The sequence below is a fragment of the Macaca fascicularis genome, chromosome 5 (genome assembly GCF_037993035.2).
Source record: "Macaca fascicularis isolate 582-1 chromosome 5, T2T-MFA8v1.1".
NCBI classification, from domain to species: domain Eukaryota; kingdom Metazoa; phylum Chordata; class Mammalia; order Primates; family Cercopithecidae; genus Macaca; species Macaca fascicularis.
Window position 1 is genome coordinate 78,391,623 of NC_088379.1, and position 15,304 is coordinate 78,406,926.

Here is a 15,304-nt window from a genome sequence, read left to right on the forward strand (position 1 = left end):
AAACACTGGAGAATGATCGGCTTACAAACTCACCACAGTGCATACTCCTAATGAAATAATGATTCTAGATAACAATTAGTCGTGACTAGTAAAGCCATTAGGTGAAATTTAATTGGGAAATGGATGAAACATACTGGATAGCCAGAAGTGGAGTAAGCCTCTCTGATTAGAACTTACAACCCTGGTTAGGCCAGTGCTATGGCTCACGACCTTTAATCCCAGCAATTTGGGAGGTCAGGGCAGGAGGGTTGCTTGAGCCCAGGAGTTGGAGACCAGCCTGGACAACATAATAAGATCTTGTCTCTGCAAAAAATTAAAAAGTTAAAAATTAACAGGACATGATGGTGTGTCCCTGTAATCCCAGCTACATGGGAGGCTGAGGCAGGGAATTGCTTGAGCCCAGGAGGTCGAGGCCACAGGGAGCTGTGTTCACACCACTGCACTACAGCCTTGGTGAGAGAGTGAGGCCCTATCTGAAAACAGCCCCTCTCCCCACCTGCCAAACAAAACAACAGCAACAACAAAAATCCTCTAGGTAGAAACAAAAACAATTATCTGAAGACTTTCAAAAGTAAACAGTAATAGACAAACTGAGAAGGGAAGTGAAAACCTGTATAGCTTGTATAGTGCTTAGCTTACCATTTTTTTTCTTTTTGTTATCCAGCTTTAACCAAATGGTAAGCTGGGTTGTAGAAGTACATACCGAGTGCAGCAGTTAGCAAAAACTCCAAGAGAAACCCTGTATTTCTAGTCATAGGACAAGGAAAGGTCTCCCCTTTTTTCCCCTCTCCCAGCCCTGTCTTGAGACCATCTCCATTTGTAAAATTACATTGCCATAGTGGTACCTGCACTTAAAATCCCAAAAAGAAAGCCATCTCTCTGGCCAGAGGAATTGGGAAAGAGAACTCTGGAAGCTGGAGCATGCTTTGGAAATCTGAGAGAGAAGAGAAATAATATGGGAGGAGATTCCCTAATTGTGTGTATGAACGCACAAAGGTCCTACCGCATTCATGAGCTACATGTACATGGAACAGAGCGAAAGAAACATAGCAAAGACCTAGAGAGCTGAACTACGTCATAAACCACTGCTCAAATCCCAGAGTTGCCCCTGAGAGATGCATGCGGAGGATGTATTCAAGCAGCATAGTGAAGGCTTTGAAAACTGAAGAAATGATCGGTACTGTGGCCTGTTAGGAACAGGCAGAGTGAAGGCTTTGAAAACTGAAGAAATGATTGGTACTGTGGCCTGTTAGGAACCAGGTCGCATAGCAGGAGGTAAGTGACTGGTGAATGAGCGTTAACGCCTGAGCTCCACCTCCTGTCATATCAGTAGCAGCATTAGATTCTCATAGGAGCGTGAACCCTGCAGTGAATTGTGAGTGCAAGGGATCTAGGTTGTATGCTCCTTATAAGAATCTTACTTAACAAGCCTGATGATCTGAGGTGGAACAGTTTTGTCCAGAAACCATCCCCGCTGTCCATAGAAAAAGTGTATTGCATGAAACCAGTCCCTGGTGCTAAAAAGGTTGAGGACTGCTGCTTTAGAGGATGTTAATAGAACCTAGAATCTCATAACTTAATATCTGGAATGTCCAGGATATAATCCAAAATTACTTGACACACAAAGAAACAGTAAAATCTGACCATTTTTAAAGGGAAAAGAACATAAGCAGATGACAACTCTGAGATGATGCAGATGATGGAATTATCAGAAAAAAGCCTTAAAGTACTCATGCTCATGAGGTAAAAGTGAACACTTCTGAAATGAGTGGGAAAATAGTTCTCTGAAAAATAAAAACCATATGAAATAATCAAATGGAAAATTCAGAGCCGAAAAATACAATATATGAAATATAGATGTACTGCATGGGCTCAATAACAGAATGGAGATGACAGAAGAGTCAGTGAGCCTAAAGATGAATCAGTAGAAATCTCATCAGATCTTGTGTCTTCTGTATCAAGAGTATATATGTCTGTTCTATAATACACTTGTTATGTCCATGTTGGATTCTGTGAAACCTGGTCACAGGCCTTCTGGCTGGTGGATTCTTGTACTATCTACATGTCCTCATTTATCCTATATTTACGTGATGCACTTACGTGACCTACTTACGTGATGCAAAGACCTGTGCAGTTTGAGCCCCATTTCCCCTGCCACTCCACAGATTGAGATACCATCTTGGCCTGCCATTTTCCCAGACCTTGTCATTTTAGGGTAAGGATCAAACAGTCAGTGGGTTAAAATAATAACAATAAGGAACTAAACAGATCAATTTTTTAAATTTGAATGCTTTGAAAGTAAATAGGGACAGAAAGATAAGCAGAAACAGGTAACATGTATAAATTATATATTGCAAAACCTTCTAGTTCAAAGGGAGTACATTTTTTCCTAAACATAAACTTAGATATTATGGTTATTTTAGTGAGGAAGACATGCTTTATGGTAGTTTTTTTTCCCTGAATTATCTGTAGTTCAGGATGCATCTAAACTTCTTTGAAATACTTTTCAGATGATTTTGCATTTGCTTGGCCTACTTTGCTACACAAAAGCAACTGGCAGTTTACCCGAGTTTTAATAAGTCAAAACAACTATCTTTTCAGTGAAAGGATTACTGCACAAAGAGGAGTACTTGTGGCCTTGAAATTTGATGCATTTTTTGGTGGTGTTTTAAGTGGCTCTGGTGACCTCATAGATGTAGTGCATAATACGTCAAACATTGTCTTTATATTTATACGTATTAGTTGTAATTAAATATCTCATGAGTTAGCTCTAAGCCTAGTATGGTCATACTACTACTTAATAATCGTATTTCCTAAGAGGTCCCTAGAGGATTTATAGTACTAATGAAATTCTGTACTTTTTTTAGGTTGATAAAATTCTGTATCTCTCTTTTTTTTTTTCTGGAGATCCATCTCAGAAATCTACATACATTTGCCCTGTTAAAAAATAGACTTCTACAATAAACATACGTGTGCATGTGTCTTTATAGCAGCAAGATTTATAATCCTTTGGGTATATACCCAGTAATGGGATCGCTGGGTCATATGGTACATCTAGTTCTAGATCCTTGAGGAATCGCCATACTGTTTTCCATAATGGTTGAACTAGTTTACAATCCTACCAACAGTGTAAAAGTGTTCCTGTTTCTCCACATCCTCTCCAGCACCTGTTGTTTCTTGACTTTTTAAAGACTTGGAATCAACCCAAATGTCCATCAGTGACAGACTGGATTAAGAAAATGTGGCACATATACACCATGGAATACTATGCAGCTATAAAAAAGGATGAGTTTGTGTCCTTTGTAGGGACATGGATGCAGCTGGAAACCATCATTCTTAGCAAACTATCACAAGAACAGAAAACCAAACACCGCATGTTCTCACTCATAGGTGGGAACTGAACAATGAGATCACTTGGACTCGGGAAGGGGAACATCACACACCGGGGCCTATCATGGGGAGCGGGGAGGGATTGCACTGGGAGTTATACCTGATGTAAATGACGAGTTGATGGGTGCTGACGAGTTGATGGGTGCAGCACAGCAACATGGCACAAGTATACATATGTAACAAACCTGCACGTTATGCACACGTACCCTAGAACTTAAAGTATAATAATAATAAAAAAAAAAAATAGACTTCTACAAAGTCTGGGGTTTAATTCATCTTTTTTGGACATCTGTTTAGTGCATATAAATTATATCATATTTGTTTATGGTGTAACAATTTTCCAAAAGGGGAAATATGCCGTAGTGTTCATTTGGACATTGACAGATTTTTCTGTTCAGAAAAATATGCTTAGAGCCTGTTGCTACCATATAGCAATAAAGTTAAAATAGTTACAGTTGAACTCATGCAGCCTGAATTGTCATACACATTATTTTCCAATTCCCTTTAAGAAATATGAAAGGATAAGATAGTTTAGAAGTTAGGAACTACTGGCATAGTACTGTAGTCTTTTATCTATTAATAGATCAGATTATCCTTTGATGTTTCATCTTTTCCCCCCAAAAAATTTGATTTTGTCTTTGCCAAACAGAGACTTCTTGGTCCATGGTACATGGTAGGCAGAATACTGACCCTTCAGAGAGATTCATATCCTGATTCCTGGAACCTGCCACTATGTTGGGGTACGTGGCAAGGAATAATTAAGGTTGCTAATCAGTTAACCATAAAATATGGAGGTTATCTTAGGTTATCTGTGTGGGCTTAATGTAATAAGGGAAGAAAGAGGCGGAAGAAATGGCAGCCTGAGAAGGAGTTGGCCTCCTGCTGGTTTGAGGATGGGGTAGAGGGAACTATGAGCTAAAGAATATGGGTGGCTTCTAAAGCTTGAAAAGGCAAGGAAACATTTTCTGCTAGAGCTTCCAGGAGGGAATTGAGCCCTGCCAACACATTGATTTTAGCCCACTGAGACCTGTATTGGGCTCTCACCCACAGAACTGTAAGATAGTAAGTTTGTGTTGTTTTAATCCATTAACTTTGTGATAATTTTTAGAGAGGCCATAGGAAACACATAGTACCTCTTCAGTTTTTCACTAATAACATAAAGTTTATATTGTGATTAGTTGAATCCTGATGTGAATGACAATATGATTTTCTGTGAAGGTCAGTTCCAGTTTATTGTATTAAGACATTTATGTTGATAGTATGTTGGGTACTGATGGACAAACCTTTGTTTTACGTAGAGGTCTTTATTTTCTACTATCTAGGAATGGTGACGTGATTCCTTATTATTGTAGCTGGAGAATAAGGAGTCTGTGTACAGTAAGGTAGAATGGGAAATGAGGAAGGAGAAATATACTAAAGCTAGAAAGGAAAATTGGTGTCTTGGAATGTGATAAATAATCTTCAGAAGCCTTGGAGCCCTGAACAAGTTTTTCATTATTTGCGTTATATGTGTTTGTGTTAGTAAATACTGTAAATCAGAGTTTTAAAAAGTTTTTATAGTCAGCACAACTTGAACTATATTAGAGTGGTAAGCAATCATCACATTTTGCCACAGAATAGCTTATCAATATGATAAGTGTATAAAGGACTCAGTGGTAAGGAAGGCTAGAGTTTAGAGAAACATGAAAAAGAATGAAGCATTTCTCATAGAAGATAATTAACAACCTAACCAATCATTGACTGTCACTATATTTAGTCTTCCCTATCATATCAAATAAACTTGCTTTACTCCCTTGTGCCTTTACTAGGAAGAGAAACTGAGGGTCCAACAAAGATTATGAGCTGACACAGTCTTTTTTTTTTTTTTTTTTTAAAGACCAAGCATAAATAAGTTAGAGCTATATTGTCAGTTTTTTTTTTTTTTTTTTTTTTTTTTTTTTGAGATGGCCTCTCACTCTGTCGCCCAGGATGAAGTGTGGTGGAGCAATCTTGGCTCACTGCAACCTCCGCCTCCTGGGTTCAAGCAGTTCTCCTGCCTCAGCCTCCCAAGTAGCTGGGATTACAGGCGCCTGCTACCACGCCCGGCTAATTTTTGTATTTTTAGTAGAGACGGGGTTTCACCATGTTGGCCAGGCTGGTCTTGAGCTCCTGACCTCAGGTGATCCACCCGCCTCGACCTCCTAAAGTGCTTGGATTACAGGTGTGAGCCACTGCGCCCAGCAGTTTTTTTTTTTTTTTTTTTTTTGCTTGTGTTTGTTTTTTGCATCAAGTGGATCACATGCTATCCCAGTTTGTGAGAGAGAGGGGTTAGGTGCTTAAAATTGAGGATACAGAGGGTCTTTTGGTTATTAGTAATGGTTAATCTTTTGGTTATTAGAATTCTGGGGTAACACTAGCAGAATGAGTGGGGGGTGGGGTGGAACAAAAAATTGTTGCAGAAGAGATCAAGGAACTGACTGGCCAGTTTGGGGGGATCATTTTGTGTACACTGAAATTCAAAAGAGGTATTGGAGATGGTAGTACCCTTCGTGGAGTGAAGGGGCTTATCCTGGGGTTTGTGAATGACAAATGACAATGAGTTACAAGGAAGTTCACCCCGCCACCAGGGCTTGGTCATCTGAGATATGGGAGAAAAAACATATTTTCTCTCACATGGGAGAGAAGCCATTGTTTGAAAGGGCTGGAGCTAGAGCAGAACTCCTAGAGGGGGAGAGAGGTTACAGTTGGTACAAGAAAAGTGAAGAGTGTACAACAACAATACTGAGGAAATAGGATATTTTAACGACGATACATACCATGAGTTCCAGAAGACACAGCAAAAAGATTTTGGGAATTGGGGGTGGAAGAGAAAAGGGGTCAGTGTAGAGACATACAGAGTATACAGGGATGAAAGTATATAGGGATGGCGAGCCTTGGGAGTCTTGGGCATTTCTTGGTGACTGATGTTAATGGGATTTGCTTTGATGATCTCCTATTCAGGTTGCTGTAAATATTGAAAGGGAGGTGTTGGTGAGAGCCAGGTTTATCGAGAGAAACCAGATTCTGTATAGATTTCTGTTGCTACCATACAAATTACCACAAACTTAATATGCAAATTTATTGTTTTATGGTTCTACAGCTCAGAAGGCCAACACAAATCTCACTGGCCTGAACTCAAGGTGTCAGCAGGGCTGCCTTTCTCTCTGGAGGCTTCAGGAGAAAATCTGTTTCCTTGTTTTTTCCAGCTTGTAGAGTCTACCTGAATTCCTTGGCTTGTGGCCACCTTCTTTCACTTTCAAAGCCAGCAACTTTTCATCTTTTTAAAAGAATTATTATTTCAATAGGTTTTGGGGGAATAGGGTGTGTTTGGTTACATGGATAAGTTCTTTAGTGGTGATTTCTGAGATTTTGGTGCACCCATCACTTGAGCACTATTCCCAATGTATAGTCTTTTATCCCTCGTCCCCCCTCCCACCGTTCCCCCCGAGTCCTATAGTCCATTGTATCATTCTTATGCCTTTAACTTGGCATCTTTTTGACCCTTCTTTCTGGTATATCAAACCACAGCTAGGAAAGGTCCTTCCCTCTTAAGAACTCACTTATTTTGGACCCCACCAGGATAATGCAGGATAATCTCCACATCTCAAGATCCTTACCCTTAATCACATCTGCAGGGTCCTTTTTTGCTATGAGGTAACATCTTCATAGGGTCCAGGGAGGAGGGAATGGACATTCCTCAGAGGCTGTTGTTCTGCCTACCACAGGGCTCCCTCTTTCTTCCTGCTGGTGTTAGGATGAAGGCCAGGTGTAGAGTGGTATAGCTTCAGGTTTATGGTACCTGATTACCATGTGAAATTCATTCTGAGGCTTGCGCTCTCCCTCCACCTTTAGGTTTTCTGTGGGTCTTACTTGAGGCTGAGGACAGATGTAGGCCTCAGTCTTATCTCTGAAAAGGGGGTAAGGTGCTCCTATACTCTCTGGGCAAGATCAGTCTATTACATGAATACAAAGCTCAGACATTACTTGAAATATATATATTAGGGGCTGGGCGTGGTGGCTCACGCCTATAATCCCAGCACTTTGGGAGGCTGAGGCAGAGGTGGGCAGATCACAAGGTCAGGAGATTGAGACCATCCTGGCTAACAGGGTGAAACCCCGTCTCTACTAAAAATAGAAAAAATTAGCTGGGCATGGTGGTGGGCACCTGTAGTCCCAGCTACTCAGCAGACTGAGGCAGGAGAATGGCGTGAACCAGGAACGTAGAGCTTACAGCGACCCGAGATTGCACCACTGCACTCTAGCCTAGGTGACAGAGCAAGACTTCGTCTCAAAAAAATATATATATATGTTTTTATAATATTTATTATATATATATTAGTCGAATCATTGGAATAGTATTGTTCTACTTAGAGAACTGTGTTAATTTATTAGTTTTTGTGTATTTAATGAGGTTTAGTGAATATCTCACATCTTGACATTCAGCAGGCTAGAGTTATAGTATCAGTTGATGTTTGTCTTGTTAACAGGTGCAGCACATTAACATGGCACATGTAAACATACGTAACAAACCTGCACGTTGTGCATATGTACCCTAGAACTTAAAGTATTATAATAAAATTAAAAATAATTTTTAAAAAAGTAGAATTAACCACCCACCCCCCCAAAATGGTTTGGGATGTGATTGTTATTCTTACAGGTCAGTTTTCAAATTTGAATTGATCGTAGAGATAGCTGTAAAACCAAATATGTGTTTTATTTTGCCAGTACCTTATATTGGTTGTAGAGTTGGCTAATACTTTCAGTATTGAATAAATTGAGAACTACTGTTTAATTTCATTTTTTCTTCATACATTAAACAACGAATCGAAAAAGTATTAAATATTTGGGCCTTTCTTTGCAAGTTGAAATAGTTCTTCTCTTAAAATAATTATCATTTCATTTATAATACAAAATCAGTAATCCGCAGAAGCAAGTTAGAATTTTTCATAAATGGTAATAAACGTAGTTAAGGTTTGTTGCTTGGGTTTTGTATTATACCAGTCAATTAAATTTCAGCACTACTTTTTTTTTTTTTTTTTGAGACGGAGTCTTGCTCTGTGCCCCAGGCTGGAGTGCAGTGGCGCGATCTCGGCTCACTGCAAGCTCCGCCCCCCCGGGTTCACACCATTCTCCTGCCTCAGCCTCCCGAGTAGCTGGGACTACAGGCGCCCGCCACCTCACCCGGCTAATTTTCTTGTATTTTTAGTAGAGACGGGGTTTCACCGTGTTAGCCAGGATGGTCTCCATCTCCTGACCTCGTGATCCGCCCGTCTCGGCCTCCCAAAGTGCTGGGATTACAGGCTTGAGCCACCGCGCCCGGCCTGCACTACTTTTAATTAATGTTAATAGATCCATCAGTTCCCGAAATACCTGCGGTATGAGAATTAACACATCTAAATTCCAAAGTAGGTTAGTGGGTCAGTAGGTTATTAGGTTAGGGAAAAACTGTAGTTTTAATTTTTAAAATTCAAATTCCTGAGTTAGCCATTTTTAATTAATAATTTAAAAATTATTAACTAGATGAAACTTTTTTTTCTTTAAATGACTAGAACATAGAAAAATAGTCTCTGTTAATTAAGTTTTTGTTCTCTGGAATAGATAACAGGTTGTGTTTTATCTTATTAGCCTTCTCATGTATAGCTAGGCCTTAGTATTGTACAGTTAAAAGAAAAAGAAAAAAAATGCAGCACTTAAGTTTTCTGATTATAAAAGTAATGCATGTTCATGGGAGAAATTTTAGAAAGTACTAAAGAAGGAACAAAAAAACACCATCCATAAACTACCTAGGAGCAATTACAGTTGATACTTTTGGTATATTCAGGTTTATGTCTGATATCTTTTCATGCCACTGTTAATGCAGTTAGACATTCAAATTTGTTCTAACTTTACTGTCTTTATTTCATTTTTTATTTTTTTGGAGACAGAATCTCGCTCTGTCACTGAGGCCAGAGTGCAGTGGCGCTATCTCAGCTCACTGCAACCTCGGCTTCCTGGGTTCAAGCGATTCTCCTGCCTCACCCTCCCGAGTAACTGGGATTACAGGTGTGTGCCACCATGCCCAGCTAATTTTTGTATTTGTAGTAGAGATAGGGTTTCACCATATTAGCCAGGCTGGTCCACCCTGACTTCAAGTGATCTACCCGCCTTGGCCTCCCAAAGTGCTAGGATTACAGGCGTGAGCCACTGTGACTGGCCTAGCTTTATTATTTTTAATAATATCTCAATGAATATAAAAGTTTAGAGGCATCTTTGATTATTTTCTTATTTCTCAAAGTGAAATTACTGGGTCAAGGGCATAATTTTCAAACCAATTTGTTTTTTAAGAAAGATAAATTCTTCCTTTTCCTGGTTTATAAATTCCTTCTATTCCTAGTTTGTTGAATGGTGTTTTTTAAAAATCATGAATAGGCATTGGAGTTTGCTAAATGCTTTTTCTGCATCAGTTGAGATCCCTAATATGATTTTTATCCTTTATTTTGTTAATGTGGTATGTAGCACATGGATTGGTTTTATTAATATATGTTGAACCTTGTTCAAATCCCAGGGATAAATACCACTTGGTCATGTTGAATAATCCTTTTAATTTACTATTGCGTTTGGATTGCTAGTATGTTGTTGAGAATTTTTCATCAATATTAATCAGAAATATTGTCTGTAGTTTTTTTCTTATGGTGTCTTTGGCTTTGATATCAGCATAATGCTGGCTTCATAAAGAGTTTGAAAGTGTTCCCTTTTCAGTTTGTTGGAAGCATTTGAGGGGGATTGGTATTCATTCTTTCACTGTTTGGTAGAATTCTTCAGTGAAGTTGTGTATATGGTCCTGGGCTTTTCTTTGTTGGAAAGTTTTTGATTCAATATAATTACAAGTTATACATGTCTGCTCAGATTTTCTTTTTTTATTTTATCATTCTGACTTTATTATCATTGATTAATTTGTCTATTCTTAAAAAAACTCTGTACTCTCTTGTAAAGTCATCTGTGCTGTTGCATGTAGTCTTCTCTTTGTTGTGTAGCATTCCATTATGTGAATACCACATTTTGTTTATCTGTTGTACTGTCAATGAAATCTGGGTTGTTTCTAGTTTTAGACCGTTATGAATAAAGGTGCTGTGAACTCTGTTCAGATTTCTATTCATGATTCAGCCTTGGTGGTAGATGGCATATTTCTGGGAATTTACCCATTTTTTCTAGGTTATCCAATTTGTTGGTGTATATTTATTGAGTTGTCTAAAAAAAAAAAAATGCCTTTTTATTTCTGTGACATCAGTTGTAATTTCTCCCCTTATTTCTGATTTTGAGTCTTCTCTTATTCCTAGGGTAGCTAAAGGTTTGTCAATTTTGTTAGTCTTTTCAAAGAAACAACTCTTAGGTTTTGTTTTGTTTTGTTGTTGTTTTTCCTATTCACTGTTTTATTTCTACTCCAATCGTATTTCCTTCCTTCTGCTCTCTATGGGCTTTGTTCTTTTTCTAGTTCTTTGAGGTGTAAAGTTAGGTTGTTTGAGTTTTTTTTTTGTTTTGTTTTGTTTTTTTAAGCACACCTGCTGGCAGGAATCTTTCATTTTTAATGCAGGCATTGACTGAAATAAGATTCCCTGTCAGAACACTTTTGCTGCATCCCATACATTTTGGTATGTTGTGTTTTCGTTTGTCTCAAGATGTTTTCTGATTTCTCTTTTGATGTCTTCCTTGACTCTTTGGTTATTCAACAGTGTGTTTAAATTTCATCTGCTTATGAATTTTCTCGTTTTCCTTCTGATACTGATTTCTATTTTCATTTCACTGTGATCAGAGAAGATACTTAGTAATTCAACCTTAAATTTGTTAAAACTTGTTCTGTGACTTGTTAAGTGATCTGTCCTAGAGAATGTTCTCTGTGTACTTGAGAATAATGTGTATTCTGCTGTTACTGTGTGGAATATTTTGTGTATGTCTGTTAGGTCCATTTGGTCTGTACAGTTGGCCTTCTGTATCTGAAGGTTCCACATCTGTGGATTCAACCAACTGTGGATAAAAATATTCAGAGAATAAAACCATTTACAAATAATAAAAATTAAAAAAAATATAGTGTAACACCTATTTACATCGTATTTACATTGTATTATGCATTATAAGTAATCTAGAGATGATTTAAAGTATAGGGGAGGAGGCACATAGATTATATGCAAATACTACATCATTTTATATAAGGGACTTAAGCATCTGCAGATTTTCATGCTAATATTTGGTGGGGGGGTCCTGGAACCGGTCCATCTCAGATAATGAAGGATGACTGTACTGATACACTGTTTAAGTCGATGCTTTCCTTCTTGATTTCTCTTGGATTATCTGTCCATTATTGAAAGTGGGATATTGACATTTCCTGCTGCTATTGCATCTGCTATTGCTATTTCTCCCTTCGGTTCTATTGATGTTTGCTTAATATATTTGGGTCCTCTGATGTTGGGTATGTATATATTTATAATTGCTATATCTTCCTAATGAATTGACTCTTATTTGTCTCTTGTATTTGACTTAACATGTATTTTATCTAAGTATGGTCACTCATACTCTTTAGGCTGCCATTTGCATGGGATATATTTTTCCATTCTTTCACTTTCAGCTTCTGTTCTTAAATCTGAGGTGAATCTTGCAGACAACATGTAGTTGGATCTTTTTTTTTAAATCTGTTCAGCCACTCTATGTATTTCAATTGAGGAGTTTAATCCATTTACGTTTAAAGTAGTTACTGATAGAGAAGGGCTTTCTTTCTTTCTTTCTTGTAGTGCTATTGTCCCTCTTTTCCTTTCCTCCTGTTTTTCTGTATGTTTCTTTTCTAATTTATTTTTTATTATTTATTTATTTATTTTAGTGTAGTTGTGCTTTGACTCCCTTCGCATTTTCTTGTGTGAATCCTCACATGTGATTACCATGGGGCTTATATATAAAAACACCTTACAGTTAAAACAGTCTATCCTAAGCTTATAACAATCTAACTTCAATTGCATATAAAAGTTTAACTCTCTCACTTTCCCCTTGTTATTGATGTCACAATTTTATCCTTTTATATTGTATACTCATTAATGTTTTCATAGTTACAGTTTTTTAATACTTTTACATTTTAACTTCCGTGCCAGAGTTAAGTGGTTGTTTTAGTTTATACATGATGTTTTAAGTTATTTTGTTTTCTTTTAGAAATAATTTATAGAATTTAAAATTGGTTATATACATTTTTGTGACGGTTCTAAATTTTATGTTTAAAAATCATTTTAAAACCCTTTTAATGATAAACTTCTATGTAAGTTTAATAAATCTAACATTTTTTCTTGTTTAAACAGAATTCTGAGACTTACGGTTGGTCATATAGAACAGAACCTTGAACTTACAGTTTCCTGAAGAATCAGTTTAAAAGATCCAAAGAGTATAAAAGGTAAAGAAAGGTGCATCTTAGAATGCATCATAAAATGATATTTTTCCAGAAAAATAAAAGAAATCCATGAACTATTTTCACACACTAATTTAAGGAAAGTTTAATTTAAAAAAAATTTTGTGTGTGTTAATTTACCACCAAACGTAGTACCAGCTATGTTCCGATAATTACTTTAGATACTGGGGATTCAGTGATGAACAAGACAGAAGCTGTCCCTGCTGTTGTGAAAACTGCCTTCTAGAGGAAGACAAATAATACACAAGTGAGAAATTTGTGGTTTGTACTGTGCAGAGAATTAAAATGGATAGTGTAAGGTTGGGCACAGTGGCTTGTGCCTGTAATCTTAGCAGTTTGGGAGGCTAAGGTGGGAGGATTGCGTGAGCCTGGAAGTTTGATACCAGCCTGGGCAACATAGACCCCGTCTCCACCAAAAATTTAGAAATTAGCTGGGCATAATGACGTATGCCTGTGATCCCAGCTACTTGGAAGGCTGAGGCAGGAGGACTTGAGCCTAGGAAGTTGAGGCTACAGTGAGCTGTGGTTACACCACTGCATTCCAGCCTGGGAGACAGAGTGAGACCTTGTCTTACACATACAAAAAAGGGATAATGTGGTAGAGAATGGTGACTGCTTTCATTAGGCAGTCAGAGATAGCCTATGTGAAAAAGGGGATTTTAGTTGAGATCTGAATGGCAAAAGGAGCCAGCTGTGTGAAGATCTGAGAGAAGAGCTTTATAGGTAGTGAGAACAAGAAAGATAGTGAAATGTTTGAGGAACATAAAGAGCATAATGTGACTGGAATATAGTAAGTGATGGGGAGAGTATATGGAGATCAGGTTGGGGAAAAAAACCTGGGAGTCAAATGCCCATCAGTGATAGACTGGATTAAGAAAATGTGGCACATATACACCATGGAATACTATGCAGCCATAAAAAAGGATGCGTTCATGTCCTTTGTAGGGACATGGATGAAGCTGGAAACCATCATTCTTCACAAACTATCACAGGGACAGAAAACCAAGCACTGCATGTTCTCACTCATAGATGGGAATTGAAAAGTGAGAACACCTGGACACAGGGTAGGGAACATCACACAGCAGGGCCTGTCGTGGGGTTGGAGGAGTGGGGAGGAATAGCATTAGGAGATACACCTAATGTAAATGATGAGTTAGTGGGCGCAGCACACCAACATGGCATATGTATACCTATGTAACAAACCTGCACGTTGTGCACATGTACCCTAGAACTTAAAAGTATAATAAAAACAAAACAAAATAAAAACCTGGGAGAGAAGCAAATTTACAGAAGAAAGTTAAGTGTTCTAAGTATATGGCATTTTGGACACCTTTAAAATCTGTAGAAATGTCTAAAAAGCAGTTGGATATCTGACTGCATTTGACAGTCTATTCTAGGGGTGTGGATTTGGGAGTCACTGGTATGTAGAAGTGCGATTTATCTAGGAAGTATATACAGATTGAGAAGGATTCAGCCCTGGCACATGCCAGTATTAATTAGAGGAGAAGGAGCAGCCAGCAAGATGAGTAGAAAAGCAGGAGAATATTCTGTCACTGGAACCAAGAAAAGAAAGTACTTAATAAATGCAGAAGTGGTCATCTACATCACATATTACTTAATGGTCAAATAGAGAATAAACAGCCATTATTAGACTTGGCAATATGGAGATTTTGGATACTAAGAGTGAGCAATTTGAGTGGAGTGGTAGAGATGAAAGCCTAATTAAGAGTGATGAAGAAAGAATATGGGAAACTGCTGGTTAGAGGTGGCAAACAATACAATTAAATTTTATTTTCTCTTGAGACCTCACTGAAGCTAAAGTAAAAAGAGTCTTACAAAAAACATAACTTCACAGGACAGAGAGAATGGAGAAGAAACAATGGCAACAAAATTTGGAACTGAAAAGCAAAAGGGAGCATAGTAACTTTCTTGCAAATCCCAGGATCCTAAGCCCGCTGTGGGAAAGCTGAGAAACAAACTTCTTGGCACTATAGAACCTCTATAATTTTCTTGAATTGAAAACACTGTTTCTGGAAATATGAGTTATGGTGGAACTAAAACAGGATAATTTGTGCAAATCTATTTAAGGGGTGATTATATTCCATGGGTCCTTTTCTTAGCTTTGGAACCAAGGCAGCCACCTTTTTCCTATCTTAGCAGAAGTCAGTAGATTTATTCCCTAGTAAGAATAAAATAAAGGAGCCTCAAACATGGCTGAGAATGGGGGTAACAAGTTAAAAATAGAAGGGTTAAGAACCCAGGGTACCAGGTTTTTATACTCTTCAGGCAAGAGTTGAGAAGATACATAATTCTTTTCTCTGAATTATAATCATCTTAAAAGAAAAGATCTAAAGATTCTGACATTGAGAATTCCCCAAATCAATATTTCAACCTGATAACCCTACAATAAAGTTAACAGTCAGCAAGCTGTATCACACAGAGCTCCAGTTTTTTTAGTGCTTACCCTTAAATATG

General features: G+C 37.9%; 1 protein-coding gene across 19 annotated transcripts in view; it reads left to right on the plus strand.

Annotated features, from left to right (window-relative positions):
* CLOCK (clock circadian regulator) overlaps positions 1-15,304 on the plus strand; it is a 121,376-nt gene that overhangs the window by 45,305 nt on the left and 60,767 nt on the right. For 11 of the 19 annotated variants that reach the window (XM_005555258.5, XM_045392596.3, XM_015450461.4 and 8 more), the window contains one exon: positions 12,723-12,814. The exons of the other annotated variants lie outside the window; for them this stretch is intronic. The gene's annotated coding sequence lies outside the window, so the exon portion shown is untranslated. The remainder of the gene's footprint in view (positions 1-12,722; positions 12,815-15,304) is intronic. 19 annotated transcript variants of the gene reach the window in all.